This window comes from Sus scrofa, chromosome 11, assembly GCF_054392235.1.
Source record: "Sus scrofa isolate SSC_HxYL_T2T_F1_AM1 chromosome 11, Sscrofa_HxYL_maternal_Yorkshire_Landrace_v2.0, whole genome shotgun sequence".
Lineage (NCBI taxonomy): Eukaryota > Metazoa > Chordata > Mammalia > Artiodactyla > Suidae > Sus > Sus scrofa.
This window is the reverse complement of record NC_139393.1, coordinates 51,157,345-51,175,405: the sequence shown is the minus strand read 5'-3', so window position 1 is coordinate 51,175,405 and position 18,061 is coordinate 51,157,345. Positions and strand designations below refer to the sequence as shown.

Genomic DNA, 18,061 nt, shown 5'->3' with positions numbered 1-18,061 from the left:
TTTATGCAGAAATTACATAACTGGGTTTAAGTAAATCTGGCGTTTTAGTCAAAGCTATTTACAGTTTATGTAGCACATTGCAAAATAAAATACTACCCCTCAACATTGTTGTGCTGGCTAATCATTCTAACGTATTTTTGCTAAACGTCTTTAGTTGTAGAATACTGCATACTCACTTTATTGCCTCTATGGTGTGGGGGTGGGGGATAGGCAGGGAAGTGGCAGAACATTTATTCTTTTAGAGAAGGATAAAGGTATGCGGGGGCAGCTATTATCAGGTCACATCCCCAGAAATCCCTGCAACATGCAGAATTTCTACCAAGTCAAATGGAAATGTATGGATGAGGCAGCCAGAGTTAAGGTTCTGAGCTCTGAGCTCTGGGCAGTGGATTGAATGGAAGAAAGAGGCAATGCTGAGTTGATACCCAGGTCTCAAGCAGAGCCGTCTTATGAAATGATTGCACCTTACCCTGCAATATTCCTTTTTAAAAAAGAGGTAATCCATAGTCAGTAGAAATTTAGGATAAAGAACCTGGCTGGGGATAGACCTTAAAGAGAGAAAGGTCTTTTATACCATATCAAATCTATAGACACTTTCCCTTCAAATACTGTAGAAAAAGTGCTTGGCAAATTCAAGTGTGTATTTTGCTCATGGATGAACTTGCTTGGATTATTCAGAACTGGACCTCATGTAACATTGGAAGTATGTGTGTATGTGAGTGTGTGTGTGTGCTCACACAGATGTATCCACATGTATACCATAGATTGCCAACCCCTGTTATACACATTGCTGCTCTTATGTTTAGTTAAACACCATAATTTCAAAGTAATACAAGTCATTTGTCTTACTGTGGTTAAATAAAGAAAAAAAAAATGTGTGCTAGAAACTAAATGAATGAGTTTCTCATGAAGCTAAATGAACAAGTTTGCTGTCTGGAAATGTTTCCTCATGGAAGAAGGTTAGAACCTCCTCGAATCTATCCCATCCATCTTGAGCCACAGTAGGAGTGCCCTGGCTTATGCATCTGTGCCCAGCAGCTCTGGGCTTAGTGTCTGATCATTATTGGTTGGTAGATCCACAGTTTAGGGGTAGATCCGGAGTCAGACCTGCAGGTTCAGCTTCTTATTTCTCAGTAGCTTCCTATAATGACTCCACCTCTAATGAGGTGAATTACTACTGCATGAAAAAAGGAGAAAAAAGGGTTTTGGCTATTCTAGCTAATACATCACTTTGACTGCATGGGTGATCGGATCAATTGTGCATAAATCAGTGCCTTAAAGAGTCTTAAACTAAGATTCTACCAAAGACCAATCGATCCAGCGACTTGTGTAACGGCATGGTCTCTTGCCCATAGCAAACTTAACAGGAGTTCACAATATGGAAACTGTTAATACACTGTCAAATATCGAAATGGATGTTTTTGGATCTCAAGGGCATGGCTGTGATGAGTAAAGCAGTTGTAATGGTGTTGAGTCAACTAATATCTTTTTGTCTTTTCTGGTTTACTTTTATGAGTTAGCAAAAAAATGTAACTTTCAAGACATATATGAAAACTGAGTTTTGAAATCCTTATCAAAAGTATAGTTTTGGGAACTTGTTTCCCACAAAAATATCATTATGTTATTTCAAAATGAAATTATGACTATCCAAGAGAAGTATTTCATAATAGATGCAGATTTGAGAGTTGCTCATCGGTGGGCCACTTGGAGTCATGAGAACAATCAGGAAACTCGATTTAAAGTTCAGATTATATCAGTTACTGACTGGGAGATGTTGGATTAGTCAGTTGGAACTTTCATATTGTCAAATGTAAAATGGGGATAATAAAGACAAATTTTCTCCTTATTTGAGAAAAAGATTTGTGAGGCTAGGAAGGTGATAATAGTTGTTGAAAGTACTTCAGGAGTTCCTGTTGTGGCTCAGCGGTTATGAACCTGACTAGTATCCATGAGGATGCAGGTTCAATCCCTGGCCTTGCTCTTTGGGTTAAAGATTCAGCCTTGCCATGAGCTGCAGTTTAAGTTGCAGATGCTGCTCAGATCCAGTGTTGCTGTGGCTGTGCCATAGGCTGACCCCTAGCCTGAGAACCTCCATATGTGGTAGATGTGGCCCTCAAAAAAAAAAAAAAAAATGGAACAAAGAAAAGAAAAAAAAAAGAAAGTGCTTCAGAAATGTTAAGGAGCTTTTGAAGAGTTGTTATCTGTTTAGAATTCCCACTACTTACAAAAAATAGAGATTCAGTCTACATATAACATTGTGCAAAGTTTAGGGTGTACAATTATATACTTCAAAGTTGCTAAGAGACTAGATCTTTAATGTTCTGATCTAGTTAGGTTTTAAAACTCCTTTTACCAGAAGAGTGCACAAAAGCATGAGGAAAAATCCATTTTGTTTCTTGCTATCACACTTTTTTCCTCTTTCTAAGGAAATAACAGTGAAATCATAACAAAAAGAAGACTTTTGGCATTCTGAAAAATTACAAATTCTTTAAAAATATAATGTTTATTAGAGTTTATTGGCATTGAATTTCAAATATATTTTAAATAACAGGTTAGCATGGCAAAATCTTTGAAAATCAGGAAAAGATGAAATATATCCATAGCATCTACAAAGGAAATAACAATTCTTTATGAAAGCAAGATAGTTTAAGAAGTTTTCATCAGATTTTTATTCTTTTTTTCTTTTTTGGCTGCACCCACGGCATATGGAAGTTCCTGGGCCAGGGATCAAATCTGAGCCAAAGTTGTGACCTACTGAGCTGAGGCAATTCTTGGTCCTTAAGCTGTTGCACCACAGCAGGGACACCTCTTCTTTTTCTTTCTGCTAAATCAAGTATTGTTGAGTCTTTGACTTCTTTTGAAGTTTCCTAGAATGTTCCCTTATAGTTAAGTCTAGGATTTTTTTTAACCAAGTACATAATTTATAATTATTCTCTACCAAGCATTCAGAATCCTCCAAATGATTATTTTCTCTAGTCTCCTGTTTTGAAAATAAATTTGGGATAGGCATTCAAGCATCTTAATATAAAATTTGGTGTCTGCCAAATATTTTGTGAACTCATCAATATAATATAATGTTCTCTATCTCAGAATACTATTGTTCTGCTTTTGTCTGTAGATTTATGACAATGTCTTGACATTTTTGTAAATTATGTAACACACATTGTTTCTCCCTTGTTATATTGTGAAATTTAGTAGGTTGTTGAAATTGGATCTGATTGATTTTCTACTTGGGACATTTGTCTACAAAAGTATCTCTTGTCTAAAACTTATTAGAGGAGGGAAATCCAGGTGGATTTCTTTTGCTGCATTTTTCCTTTGAATATCTAAAGTTTTGAAATATTTGTGATCTTTGGTTAACAGTTTTAAATGTAGTTATGGAGATACTTGCTGATAGGAGATGGTCTGGTTATTTCTCTTTTCTTTCTTTCTTTTTTGCTTTTTAGGGCCACACAGTGGCATATAGAAGTTCCTAGGCTAGGGGTCGAATAAGAGCTATAGCTGCCGACCTACGCCACAGCCACAGCAACATGGGATCCAAGCCGCGTCTGCAATCTATACCACAGCTCACAGCTGTATATACATTTACAGTTTAAAATATCACCATTGATAATAAGAATTGTAGTATTATTATTAGTGATTGCTATTTGCTGGATATTATCTCTTTCATTTCTCCATAATAGCCTTAAGAGTTAGGTTCTACTTGCTTTTGAAGAAAGGGCACTAAGGATCAGAGAAGTTAATTAACTTGAACAAGATTACACAGCTAATACATGGCACGTACAGGAAATAGAACCCAAGGAATTTCATTCTAGAACTTTTATACTCTATTTCCCATTTCCCTATTGAAATCATACTTAACCAATGACTAATCTATTGTGTGTGTGTGTGTGTGTGTGTGTTTAGGGCCGCACCTGTGGCATATGCAGGTTCCCAGGCTAGGGGTCTAAACGGAGCTGTAGCCTCTGGCCTATACCAGAGCCACAGCAACGTCAGATCCGAGCCACATCTGCAACCTACACCACAGCTCATGGCAATGCCAGAACCTTAACCCACTGATCGAGGCCAGCGATCGAACCCACAACCTCATGGTTACTAGTTGAATTCATTTCCGCTGTGCCATGACAGGAACTCCACAATGACTAATCTAGATTAAAGTTTGAAGATTATAAGTTATGTTGAAATAATAGTAATAATATAGTATTCTTAAAAATATTCAAGATGTATGTGTGTATTCTGTCTGCAGCAATTTAGTAGTTTTATGGGAAAACTCAAATGCTGTTTATATATCTAAGATTTTTAGGAACTTTTTTTACATTAAAGATGAAGACTAAGCCAGTTGTAATTATTTTCTTTATGAGAAATACATAGCGACATCAAGTTTTATATCCATTAGCATTGTAGATTAATTTTCATCATCTCTTTAACTACATGACAGAAGTTTATTGTATGTTTTTCCAAATAAAAAAGTATATTTTCTTTTTGTTTTTTGTTCATGCCTACAGCATGCAGAACTTCCCGGGCCAGTACCTGAAGCCGCACCACAGTAGCCACCTGAGCCACAGCAGCGACAATGCCAGATCCTTGACTGCTGAGGCATCAGGGATCTCCCAAAAGTATATTTTCCTACTCCCTTTTTATTCTTTAAATCTTGGTACATTGTCTTTTAGAAATTCTTAAGTTCATTATCATCAACAGGATATTTAAAACAAAACAAACCATATAGATAAGGCCAAATTTTGCTTGTAAGATAAAATGTGAAATAATTGCAATGTTAATTTATTAAACCAATTCATGACTTTAGATCACTTGTTATCTGTGGAGAGAAAATATATGAGTAACCATGTTGTAAAATAAGTTGTAATTCTAGTCCTTTTCTGATAGATATTTATTCACCTTCTATACCTGTTTTATGGTTTCTTCTGAACACTACTTTCAGAGTAAACCCCTCCTAGGAGTTCCCTGGTGACTCAGCAGATTAAGGACCTTGCATTGTCACTGCTGGTCAGGAACTTTCCATGCTTCCACCAAAGCCCACCCCGTGCCCTCCCCCCCCCCCCCCGACTAAGCCAATGCTATTACAGAGAGGTTATAATTCCCAATAGATATAAATAGGTTATTTTTGAAAGCTTGAAAACCATTTGGGCATGTAATTGGGATTTAAAAACATTATTTGTATAGTAGATAAAGCCCACTCTAGGCAGATTTTGCGAAAGCATTCCCCAGTTTTAAACTAGGAAGCAGCCATGGACAGTTTGGGGTGATGCCTGTATTTCTCCTCATGCTATTCTTTGGACTAAGCTTCCTCATCTCATCTCAATTACCCATCTGGATGCTTTCTTCCATCCAGGTAGCTTGCCATGCTTTTTGATGTCTTTAGATCTTTTTTTTTTTTTTTAATTTCTTTTTCACAGCAGAAAAAGTACTTTGATATTTTGGCATCTTCATACTGCATATGAAGAACCTGTCATTTATCAGATTGGCGTGTTTCTGTGATGTGCAAGTTCCTTGTGGGGTAGGTGCGTCACTTTGCTCATTGACGTCTGTTCACTTTAATCTAGGGTGGGAAATAATGCTTTTTCACCAGGTAATTATCATATGGGATAAATGAAGGAATTCTTTTTCCAGGATCTCTACATTTAAGATAAGGAGTTGACTGTGGTAAGAGCTAAGTATTTTGAGTTTTTCTGTTAATGTTTAGTATCCCAGCAAAATCTTGCATAAGTGATATAGTGCCTAAATCACGAATAAAAAAGTGTCATTTTTTATTCAGGAGAGAAGGTATAGAGTTTATATATAGTATTCAGCAATGACTCGTCTTTTAAATGGTAGTTTGCTAAAATACATCAACTATATATTGAAAAAATGGCATGTGCCTTGATGTTTCTGTAGTTTTGTGCCCATTCATCAATGACCCTGCTAGTGGACTCTTTACATTGCTTTTCTATTACACCCTCCTCTACCACCTCGGTTGCCTGTCCAGGATGATTTGAACTCTTTTCCTTTTTTCTTTGCTTTTCTCTAGGGCTGCACCTGCAGCATGTGGAAGTTCCCAGGCTAGGGGTTGAATCAGCGCTGCAGCTGCTGGCCTACAGGCACAGGCACAGCAACACCAGATCCGAGCCACATCTGCGACCTACACCACAGCTCACGGCAACACCGGATCGCTGACGCACAGAGCAAGGCCAGGGATCAGACCCACATCCTTATGGATAGTTGTCAGATTCATTTCCATTGTGCCACAACGGGAACTCCTACTTTGAACTCTACTCATAACCTTGTCATTTCAAACTATTATGTCAAATGAAGTAAATTCATGGAAGTAAATTCATCCAGTAGTTCTGCTTTAAAATTATAACTCTAAGTATATGGAAATGGTTCAGCTTCAAGTTCTACTATCTCATACTCTTCAGATTCTCAAGTTCTCCCTTTGTAACTTTCAAGGCTAAGATGCAAGGCAAAGTCTTCTATGGAAAGGAAGAATGAGCTGAAGGAAACAGCACCATGTTCACTTTTGCTAGAGACATCTGTCTTAAAGATCTGAGTTTGTCCTTTTCGTCTTTGAAATTTGATTCTTTGCATTTATGACTTCCCAAGGGTGATGGTCACACTGCTTCACAGTGTGCTTATCTTTTTTTTTTTTTTTTTGTCTTCTGGCCATTTCTTGGGCCGCTCCTTCAGCATATGGAGGTTCCCAGACTTGGGGTCGAATGAGAGCTGTAGCCGCCAGCCTATGCCAGAGCCACAGCAACACAGGATCTGAGCCGCGTCTGCGATCCTTAACCCACTGAGCAAGGGCAGAGATCGAACCCGCAACCTCATGCTTCCTAGTCGGATTCCCTAACCATTGAGCCATGACGGGAACTCTGCTCATCTTAATGTTTGTCAGAAATACACGTACCAGGTTTAAAAAATAGGCAAAGCTGCTTATAATTTTCACAATAAATATCTTTCTAAGTGGTTTTAATATGCATGGTTCTTGTGGTTTTTTGGTTTGTTTGGCCCAACATACTTTTGCAACAAAGAGCACTTCAGTTTGGTCTTAGCATATAGTATATTTGAACTGAAATTTTTCCTAACTTGTGTGTGTGTGTGATAAACAAGAAAGGCTGCTTGCGGGAATTTGAGTTTTAGGATAGTGTTGCAAATTTGGAATTTAGAGTACACTTGTTTTTCAAAACTGAATAGAAGCCTAGAAGCATCGTGACTGTAGTTTAAATCCCATTCAGGTAATATAGAGCAGTAGCAAAGGAAGCCATACACATTTTTTGAAGAGTAGTGGTTTCACTATTGGAATGACAGATGCACTTCTGTTCCACTCACTGTGAAATGGTATTGACAATTAAGATTCCCTTTAAATGAGCTATGTCTCACCCGAGTTCACTTCGTTGGCCAGTGTTCTAACAAGGCATGCAGAAGTCTTTGACAAGAAGAAGTAGACAACTTTTGACTGGAAAATCATTTTTTCAGTCTGAAACCTGCTGAGGAAATTAGAGGAGAAATATTTTAAAAGTTAGCTTTGAATGCTAAGTGAGTCTTTAAGGGTCTCCTCTTTTGTTTTTTCCTCATCTCTACTATCAACTCCCCCACATCCTTCAACTCTTTACCATCTTATTCCCAACTCTCTTTGGGATTCATGCTCTTCCTGTGCTCCTCACTTTACTCCACTCTCAGTGTCCTTTATAAAGTTTGCACGATGGAATGATTTTTTCCTATTCTGTTATCAACACCATTTTTTGGTGCACTTACCATTTGCCATGCACCAGCCTGGGTATCTCACTTAGCTCTCACAACCGTCCTATCTCCATTCTGCAGAGGAGTGTACTGAGTTACAGAGAAGTTAAATAAAACATCCAAAGCAATGGTGTTAAATGAGGAGGTGACCTTAGGGATTCTAATTCTGGATCTTACACTCCTAACTACTAAAAGACTCCTATCCTAAGGAGAGTTGCATACACCCATTTGAGTTTTAGATTTCTCACTTGTCAATCAGACAGCCTAAAAAGCAAGATGAAGTTTTAAGGAAAGGAGGTCAAAAGTTAAATGCCATAGGAGTTCGAAGGAATTCAATCAATAAATTCCTTTGCCGCTTTCCTTTTCCCTATTTTTCAGGTCCTATTTGGGAAAGAGAATTCAAGAATTAGTGCTTAATAATCAGTCCATGGAAAAGCCATGGTGTCTAAACTTCCTCTTAGAAGTTCTACAGTGATCTTAGAAAGCCTTAGATGGGTTTTCCCTATTCCTACTTAGTCTTCTTCTACTCAGTAGCAATGCTTGTTTGTCCCCAGTGTCACAAACAGATGTGTTTGTTTAGTGAGACAACCACCATCCAGAACAGACTCAAGGCTGGCAGCTGTAACTCAATTTAATTTTCACCTGCATTTCACAGTTTATTCATGGTGAGAAGTGTTTCTATTCAAGCATCCTTCCAGTGGACTAAGAAAAATGCACATATCATGTCACTGACCAAGAATTTCAACTTTGGGGTTTTTACTGAAGATGAAATTAAGCAGAGAATTGCTTCCTCATTAGGAAATAGGTAGAGTTATTTTTAAAGTTCTATTTTGAATTGCTGCACAGTACATATAAATATTAAATTATTATATTAGTGCTGTCAGAAATCCTGGGAGGAAAATATTGCGGTACATAAAACAGAATTTAGAAGACAGTAAATGCATAAATAAGTAAATAAAGTGGTTTAATATCTACAAACTTTTTTCTAGTTAAAATCTTATGATTTCATGGCAACCGTATTTTGTGTTCGGAAATATTATGGCTATCAGGAAAATAAAAGTCTTCTTTATGAAAATTATCCTTAGAGGCTCCTAAAATGTACTATAAAATTCTCCCTTGGGCATGTGGAACAGCTGTACCACCCTTAGCTAGATATAGACTAAGAATTTTTTTTTGTTCTTTCTGAATTTTATACATGCTCTTTATCTTTTTCTGTGACAGAAAGAAAAGTGATAATGTCTTTGTCCAAGTGCATAAATCATATCTCTCTCAAAATCCAAGCTTAAAGACATGAATATGAAGAAAATTATAATCAAATTTATGGACTCTGATACCGGTGTGGCCTTTAGGACTTTACTACTTTCTTTTTACATATTTTATTTCCTTGTTCTATTTTCCTTTTATTGATTTCTTCTCGTTTTATTCATTTTGCATTTTCCGTTGTTCTTTATCCTAATTTTGTAGTATTAATAAAGGCTATGACTACATTAAGGAATTTAAGTCTTCCAAAATTAAAACAAAATGAGCAGACATAAATGTATAAATGCCTAGGTTGAAAACTTGAAAAAAAAGGCCCTGATTATTTTCTAAGGATTGTTCTTGGCCCAGAGGATATATCTGAAAATCAGGGGTCAGAGATTGGGTTTCAAATAGTACTTTTGGCAAGCTCAGGAAGGGCCATCTGTGATATGATGAAGGAGTTTGAACATTATATGGTAGATGATGAAAAACCACTGGGAGATTTTTTTCCTTTGGAAGATTTTTAATTGGGAGGAATGATATGATTGGATTTTATTTTGGGTAGATAATTGTGACCCACAGAAGGGTGAATTACTAGCGTTTTAAACTAGAGACGATGACAGTAACCCTGTTTGAAATAGCTAAGGCAGCAGTAGTAGGGATTGAGGGAGGAAAAAAGAAAGAAGATGTTTGGGGAAGGAGGAATGAGTTGGGGTTGACTTTTTAGTGTTTGACAAACAAGGCTGTCAGTCCTAAGACCATGAGGAGAAGAAGGTTCTGGTGAATATAAGTAATTCCACCTTGAAGGCTTTGGGTTCAAGATGCTTGGAGTCATTCAGGTGATGTCAGAAACGTGTATCAGGGACTCAAGGGAAAAATCAAGAGTGGAGCCATTGATTTCGGTAGGCTTTTGAGGTAGAAGTTAGGAGCTGTGGGTTGTGGCTGTCAAATAATGAACAGGATTTTCAGAAGGATTTGATGATTACTCTATGAATTGACAACATTTTACTAATTTCTTTATGATATTAATATAATTCCTTTTTATGTCTTCTGATTTAAATAATTTTTGGAAAACCATATATATGTGGAATTTTCACAGAAAAATTATTCTGTATTCCCAGAGGTCAGATATTATTTTTCCATTATGAATTATTCAAAGTTAAATGGAAGGCAGAGATAGAGACTTACAGAGAGCAGGTTTTCTCTGCTGCTGAGTCATGACTGCAACTCTAAGAAATCACTTTATCGTGTTTGTTCTAAGCTTGTGATAATAACTAGTGTCAAAAGATGAGAACACTCTGTACTGGAATTTTAAAAATACCATTGATTGAAAATGAAAGCTCTGTTAACAGAGCTCACCTGAAACTCTCAGCTGACCTTTTAATAAGAAAGCCACTGCAAACCACAGAGGTGTGGTAGGTTCTGTGGAAAGCAGCAGCTGATCCAGTTTGCAGAGTGCGCTTATGAGCTGATGCTGGGTGATTTAATGCAATGCTAGATGGTAGGACCAATGTTACGGATTGTGCTTTAAAATCAACATGAACAATTTGGAACAGCAATGACTATCATGAGGCCATTTAAAAAGCTAGAGGGCATGATCTACTGTAAATCCATCTCAACATTAATAAACAAGATTGCTTCAGAATTACTTTTAAACTCAATATTCTCATGCTAGATGACTTATAAACGTTAATGCACTTCAGTGTTGGTGACATGTTTCTTTCAAGGGACTGATAGAATTTGAGTTCCCTTTTTCTTTCTTTTTTTTTTTTTTTTTTTTTTTTTTTGGTCTTTTTAGGGCTCCACTGGTGGCATATGGAAGTTCCCAGGATAGGGGTCGAATTGGAGCTGCAGCTGCTGGCCACAACCATAGACACAGCAACACGGGATCTGAGCTAAGTCTACAGCCAACACCACAGCTCACAGCAACACTGGATCCTTAACCCCATTGAGCGAGGCCAGGGATCGAACCCACATCCTCATGGATACTAGTCAGGTTCATTACCACTGAGCCGCAATGGGAACCCCAATCCCTCTATCCTCATGTTGTTAAAAATTCTATGTATCTAATCTTAGATACCCCATCTAATTTTTAGAGTCTTCATAAGAAAATAAATCATCTGCACTAAATAGTGTGTTTTTGAATGCTCAAAATGTCTTTGTCAAGTAAGAGAATATAATTTAAATAAAAAATAATTTAGAAGGGGATGGAGTGGGATGGACTGGGAGTTTGGGGTTTGTAGATGCCAACTATTACATTTAGGGTGGATAAGTAATGTGGTCCTAATTTATAGCACAAATAGCATAGATTGGATATAGCATATATTGGAACTATATCCAATCTCTTGAGATAGGACATGATGGAAGATAATATGAGAAAAAGAATGTATATATGTGCGTGACTGGGTGACTTTGCTGTACAGCACAAATTGGCACATTACAAATAAACTATACTTTAAAAAATTCAAAAAATAATTTAGAGAGCTATCGCAGTCATATTTCTTTTTTTTTTTTTTTTTAGGGAGGGTTGCACCCAGGGCATATGGAAGTTTGAAGGCTAGGGGTGGAATGGGAGCTACAGCTGCCAGCTTATACCACAGTCATACCAGTGTGGGATCTGAGCCCCATCCGCGACCTACACCACAGTTCACGGCAGCACTGGATCCTTAACCCACTGAGTGAGGCCCAGGATCAAACCTGCAACCTCATAGATCCTAGTCGGGTTCGTTAACCTCTGGGCCACGAAGGGAACTCCCTGCAATCATGTTTATTAAGGAACGATGCATTGTGCTCACTCTTTTTTGCTAAGATTCATCTATTTCTATGACTCTCCAGTGCTGCCTAAAAATTATATATTAAGCAACAAAGTTTTACCTGCAAACTTCAAAATATCTACCAACTCCCTATTAGCAAAAGTTACTCTGCTCAGAATGAGTCTACCAGTTTGTGTCTAGTTTTAAGTTTATATTTCTACTATATCTGTTTACTAATCACTAAGTGCAATACCATTTGAAGTTTAAGCTCTTCTAGCCTTTTATAGGTAGACATTGCATAGACTTTTCATTACTGACATGTCTATTTGCCTGCCTTCATTCTTTTCCTCCAATAAGGTCACTATTGATTTGATTGGGGAGGGACCATAAATAGTGTTGACTTCTTTCTTTCTTTCTTTCTTTCTTTTTTTTTTTTTTTTTGATGGTTTGTGAGTTTGGTTCAGTTTAGGGATTGCCAGTGTTGACCGGCTATACTTTATACCTATCTGGGAGAGAGCAGGGATCACTGAGAATCAGAATTACCCTAATTTCTGGCTCAACGGTTCTTATGTGCTCACCACTTATCTTCAGCAGAATGCTGCAAAACATATTTTAGAAGTGCTACTTTCCAACTGAATAAATAATACCTTCCCTGAATGTGAATAAATATAGGATGTTTTTACCACTGAGGTTGGTGAAATCCAATAGCTGTTTCACAGTAGGTCTACTCAATCGTATTCAAGAAAAAAAAGGTTTTATATATTACCATGTGCTTAAGGTTACTCAATGCTTAGGGATTTAATTTAAAATACATTCCTAATGGGGGGGAGTTCCTATCTTGGTGCAGTGGAAATGAATCCCACTAGGAACCATGAGGTTGCGGGTTCCGTCCCTGGCCTTGCTCAGTAGGTTAAGGATCTGGCGGTGCCGTGAGCTGTGGTGTAGGTCGCAGATGCAGCTCAGATCTGGCGTTGCTGTGGCTCTGGCGTAGGCTGTCAGAAACAGCTCCGATTAGACCCCTAGCCTGGGAACCTCTATATGCCACGGGTCGGCCCTAAAAAGACAAAAGACAAAAGAAAGAAAGAAAGAAAATAAAGTAAAATAAAATAAGTTCCTAATGAGGGTGTATATTTAGTAAATGTTGCCTTAAATTTGGTCTTAGAGAATGGTACATGTGCATTTTGTCCTTAATCTTTTCTTATTTTACATTATTGTCACTCCCACTTACTGCACGATAGAATCCAAAAAACTCTGTGTGTGTGTGTGTGTGTGTGTGTGTGTGTACACATGAAGTGATGGTTGTCTTTCGTCCGTTTTATGCATCTATTCAATGCATATTTGTCACACACTTAACAGGTGGCAGGCTTTCTTCTAGGTGTTTTGAATATACCAGTTAGCACAACAGACCAAAAACTCTACCTTCATGGGGCTTATATTCTAGCAGCCATGGTTGGGGTGGACAGACAAACAACAATAAGCATAATAAGTAGGCAAGTCACATAATTTTAAGGTGATAAATACGATAAAAATAGATCAGGGTGAGAGAAGTTTGAAGTATGGGTAATGGGACAGTTGAAATTTTAAATAAAGTGGTCAGAGTAAGTCTCATTGAGAAAATGACATTTGAGTCATATTTAAAGGAAATGTGAAGAACTCAAAAGCATTTTAGCAAAGCTTATTTCTCCTTGCATTTTCTCTAACTTTGATTTCCATCTTAGTAATGGAGGGAAGTGTGGGTCACAGGTAGTGCAATGAGGCTTTTCCTTATATAAAAGTAGGGAAAGATTAAAAATTTATCACAATTCTAAGGTACAAAAGCATCAAATAAAATACAGATAAAACTTAGGTTTTTAAAATCTTGTCTCTACCTCTTGCTGGCTCTGTGATCTTAGGCAAGTTCTTTAAAGACTACAGGCTCCAGCTTACTCATCTCTAAAAGTTAAACAATAATGCTTGGCTTATATTAAATAAAATCTTGCATGTTAAGCACCTTAGTACAGTGACTGACATATTAACTACTCAGTAAATATTAGGCATTAATTTTGTATTTAATGTTTTAACTTTGTTTTTTGAAAATGTAGAATTTTTCAAAGTCTAACAAATGAGCTTTCTTTCTAAAGATAGATTATTGACTATTAAGAATTTTCCACAATGGAACGCTATTTTCCTTAATGTCAAAGAAATAAAATGTGGTATTGGAAACGTTTTTGATACATTATTATTAGGCAGTATCTGATCAAAACAAGGTAAGTAAGACTGCTATCAATACACCAAGCTGAGTACCCAGGATAAACTCTGTATTTTAGGATTCTATCCTTATTTGGAGTTTCATAGAAACATTTTAATTCCTCAAATTAAATCACTTGATTCAAGTGACTGCTATTCATCTAGCTCAAGTGATCACTATTTAATCACCATTCAAGTGATTATTATTCATATTAAGAGATATTAAAAGACCTAAATACAAGAGAGGATTTCCAGGTCTAGGTAACTTTCAGAGGTATTTGACCACTTCGAGGAGAACATTAGAAAGCCAGTCTGTTATGCTTTAATGTAAACTTTCTTATTGTAATACTTCCTTTGCTAAAAATTGACTTTCATCACCCCTGGAGCGGCGTAGGTAAGGCAATCATAACATTTTTCAGCCAAACCGGAACATCCTTGAGAATAAACAGAAGGAATACTAATAATTACATTAGGACGACAGGTAAAATCCAGGACCATCTCAGCCAAATAAGTTGTAGGGTCTTGAAGCCATAGCGACGCTTTTTCCATTAACACAGAGAGGTTCTGGCCAGTGGTTCAGGGATGAGTAGTCTTTCAAGAGTATGAGATAATGGTTACCTCAGGGATAATTTGAGTAGACAAAACAAAATTACCTTCCTTGGAGGCAGACCAGCAGAGCAAATTCTTACCCTTGTTTTTTATTTTCATTTTAAGAAGGGTTAGAGTTGCTCCTGAATGCCAGTGGTTACAAAATTGATTACAAGCTCATTTTAATTCATACTTCTTCTGAAGACATCTTCTTTTAGTAGACTCCTTTAAGTCTTTCTGCTGTTTCTTGTATTTCTACACATCTCAATAAACACGCTTTTGGCACGCTTTAGGTCGCTCATTCACCCAGAGTACAGGCCGGTTTGTTTTTGAATAGACTGGTAGTTACTGTTTTCAAATAGCTGCCTTTGGTCTGTTTTGGTCTTACTGTGACCACATGAGCCAACATTCCTGGTGTTTGCCACAGTCTTCACCGGCAAATATGTTAGAAGAGTAACTTTTGGTAGGTTGTTGGGGAGAAACAGGACACATTTTGGTAGGTCTGCTTTTTCTGTCTCTTTGGGCTCTGTCTGACCAGCAGATTCCTGGACCATGCAAGGATGATCACGAAGAGAAAGAAGAGATGGGAAAAGGAAAGAGAAAAAAAAGCAGAGGAAAAAGCATAAGGGAGCATTTCCAGAATGTAACTACATCTCTATATATTTAGCTTCCCCAAATCATGCTGGTTCTCAAATCAAGAATGTGTGTGATATTTCTATCATCTCAAATGACTATTATGCCCCATATCATAGTAGGGTCATGATTTTTGAAATGGGAAAAACTAAACCAATTTTAATAAGGCATCAAAAAAAATCCTATGTCACTGAAATGCTAAGATGGCTCCATCTTTTATAGACAGAGAATGGGTCAAACACAGGCTAGAGCAAGGTGTAGTGAGGTAACAGAGGCATAAAAAAAGCATGTGGAATTATTTGCTGAATTCTTCAAGCTCTGACTTCATTCTTGGGACTACTTTCTGTTATATAGGTAGTGATTCCAGAAATGATGTCCCATTATAGTATTTTCAGACGTGCTCTTGGGCACCATAGTTCTAGATAGAAGAGATTAGGTGGATAGTAAGAGTCTTTGAGGCTGGTTTACTTCATTGGCTTGTTACATGAGAACCTGGCATCATCCATTTTGCCTCTAATCACGTTTTCCATTTCTGGTGTGTGCTTCGCTCATAACCCCCGTTTTATATCATAACACTTGCTGTATCAGCAACTGTGGTCTTTCCAGTGCTCAGTTTTAAACAGCCTCATTATGAAAAATATAGTACTTAAAAACACGGCACAAAGGCGGATTACTTCAGCAGAAGATAAAGAGATTATTGAGAAATGCACTGACTGCTGAACTAACTTTATCCTAAGGGGCGCTTCACTATTTTAATTGTTTTTTTTTTTTTTTCTGTCTATTTTATTAAACGAGTCCTTGGAGAAGGTAAATGTTAGATTACTTCTGGAAACAAAGGAACCCTTAACTTATTTGTTATGACTACCAATGTGTCCATACTTTGGTAAAGTTAAACATTTTTTCATCATTTCAAAATAGCTTATAAGGATGAATAAAATGATGAGGACGAGTTCACGCTAACTCTAGTGAGGGTCTACTTGCTTTTTCAATATCATAGGCAGTTTGGGAAAATTTGCATGTTTTACTTATCTGGGGCAGCTTTTTGCCAAGAATAGGGATCACGATTTGCTGTGTCACATACAATGACTGTTAAGATATTTTCTTCTTTTAACTTCTGAAAGGCACACCTAGTCCAAATTACATGACACTATCAACGTTCGCTATGGAATCTCTAAATTACAAACGTGCAGATGATTAAATAGTCTTATAATGGCTCAAAGCCTTCTAAAGCCCTCAGGCTCTGTTGACAAATCCCAGAGCTGCTGTGGACTGTGGCTTGTGATGTTCGCACAAGTTCAGATACAGTTATGTTCAAAGTTCAAACCTCATTACCCCCACCCTCAATGGGCTGAGGTGAAACAAAACAAAAACAAAAACAAATCATGCTGTTACATAATATGTTGGTGGGTCATAGTTTTAGCCTAGCCACACCTCTGTTTTCTACTCTTCCACTCCTACTTCCAGTGATGGTATGTGCAAATCATGTTTATGGGTACTTTCACATAAAATTCAGCTTATGTTTGTTTTCCTCCGTTATGTAGAAGGTAAACCTTGGCTCTTTGCCATCTAAACCTAAGGATACAAATTCAGATGTGTGGAAGTGTGAGGTCTTTGTGGCCTCTCAAAATATCACAGCTCTGTGTTTGAATGAGAGAGATTACTCTCCTCCCCCCCCCCCTGCTACCCCCCCTCTCCCTGGCCCAGGAGATCTCAGAACCTAGAACTGAGTGGGTCCAGGGCTTGTGCTACCTGTACCCCTCAGCTGCGCTACCCCAGTCTCCCTGGTCTTAGTGCTACAAAGGGATCCAGTGCTCAGGCATGCTTTTTTTTTTTTTCATATCTAAAAGTTTTATTAAAGTATAATTGATTTGCAGGGTTGTGTAAATTTCTACTGTAAAACAGAGTGATTAAGTTACACAGTTATGCACACATGGGAGTCTTTTATATCAGTATTGCCTCTTCCCTACAAAATATTTTTTTTTTCCTTGTGGCCTTCAAAACTTTTTCCTCAAGTAGATGTAAGGAAGGAATATTCTGAAGGAGGGATGAGTTCTCTGATACTCTGTTACTGTCTTTTGGAAGCCAGATGGGCGTCACGGTCTTAAAAAAAAAAAAAAAAGAATTCAGATTGCTTTTCTTAATTTTAATTACCTTTGCTCCAAAAAAAAAAAAAAAAGAAAAAGAAAAATGCAGAAATATTTATTTCTTCCCCTTTTAGAATCAGTAGGAGATATTTAAGAATAAAAACAAGGTAATTCAGTGTTAGCTTTCCTCCTTAACATAACTAAATACAATACAAATGAGGATAAATGATTTGAGATAAGAAACTGACTCAGTTGAACCTACTGGGTTGGATACTGGGCCTTCTCTAACATTTTAATATTTCAATTAGTGGAAAGTGTCATTTGGAGAAGCTAAATTGCTCAAGATCTGTCCCTAGAAGACATTCCTCTCCTCTTATAAAAAAAATTAGCTAGTTCTAAATCTACCCAGCATCTACCTGGTTTTGAAATATCATTTGCTATGTGGCAAAAACAAACCTAAGTTTTCCTTCTCTGCAGCAGCTTTTTGATCAGAGTGGGGACTGCAATTTATTTGATCATAAATTTTTATTAAAATATTTTCTTAGCTTCCACCCTACTTCCCACATTAAAGAAAAATAGCAAAGCACACTTGTTTTTTATGTTTATGTATACCCCAGGCATTTCAGCTAGTGCTTACTTTTGACAATATCTAACATGCTGAAATCAAATTATTTTACTATTGAGGAGAACAATACTCCCATTTTAAAAATGAATTGTTGCCTTATTGTTTAGATTCCACAGCAATGTTACACATTTGGAAGAAAGAAATATTCTCTCCTTTCGTCAATAAGAGATCCACTTCAT

General features: G+C 37.2%; 1 protein-coding gene across 7 annotated transcripts in view; it reads left to right on the top strand.

Annotated features, from left to right (window-relative positions):
- Positions 1–18,061, top strand: part of DACH1 (dachshund family transcription factor 1) — a 427,098-nt gene that overhangs the window by 19,953 nt on the left and 389,084 nt on the right. The gene's annotated exons all lie outside the window — the stretch shown is intronic.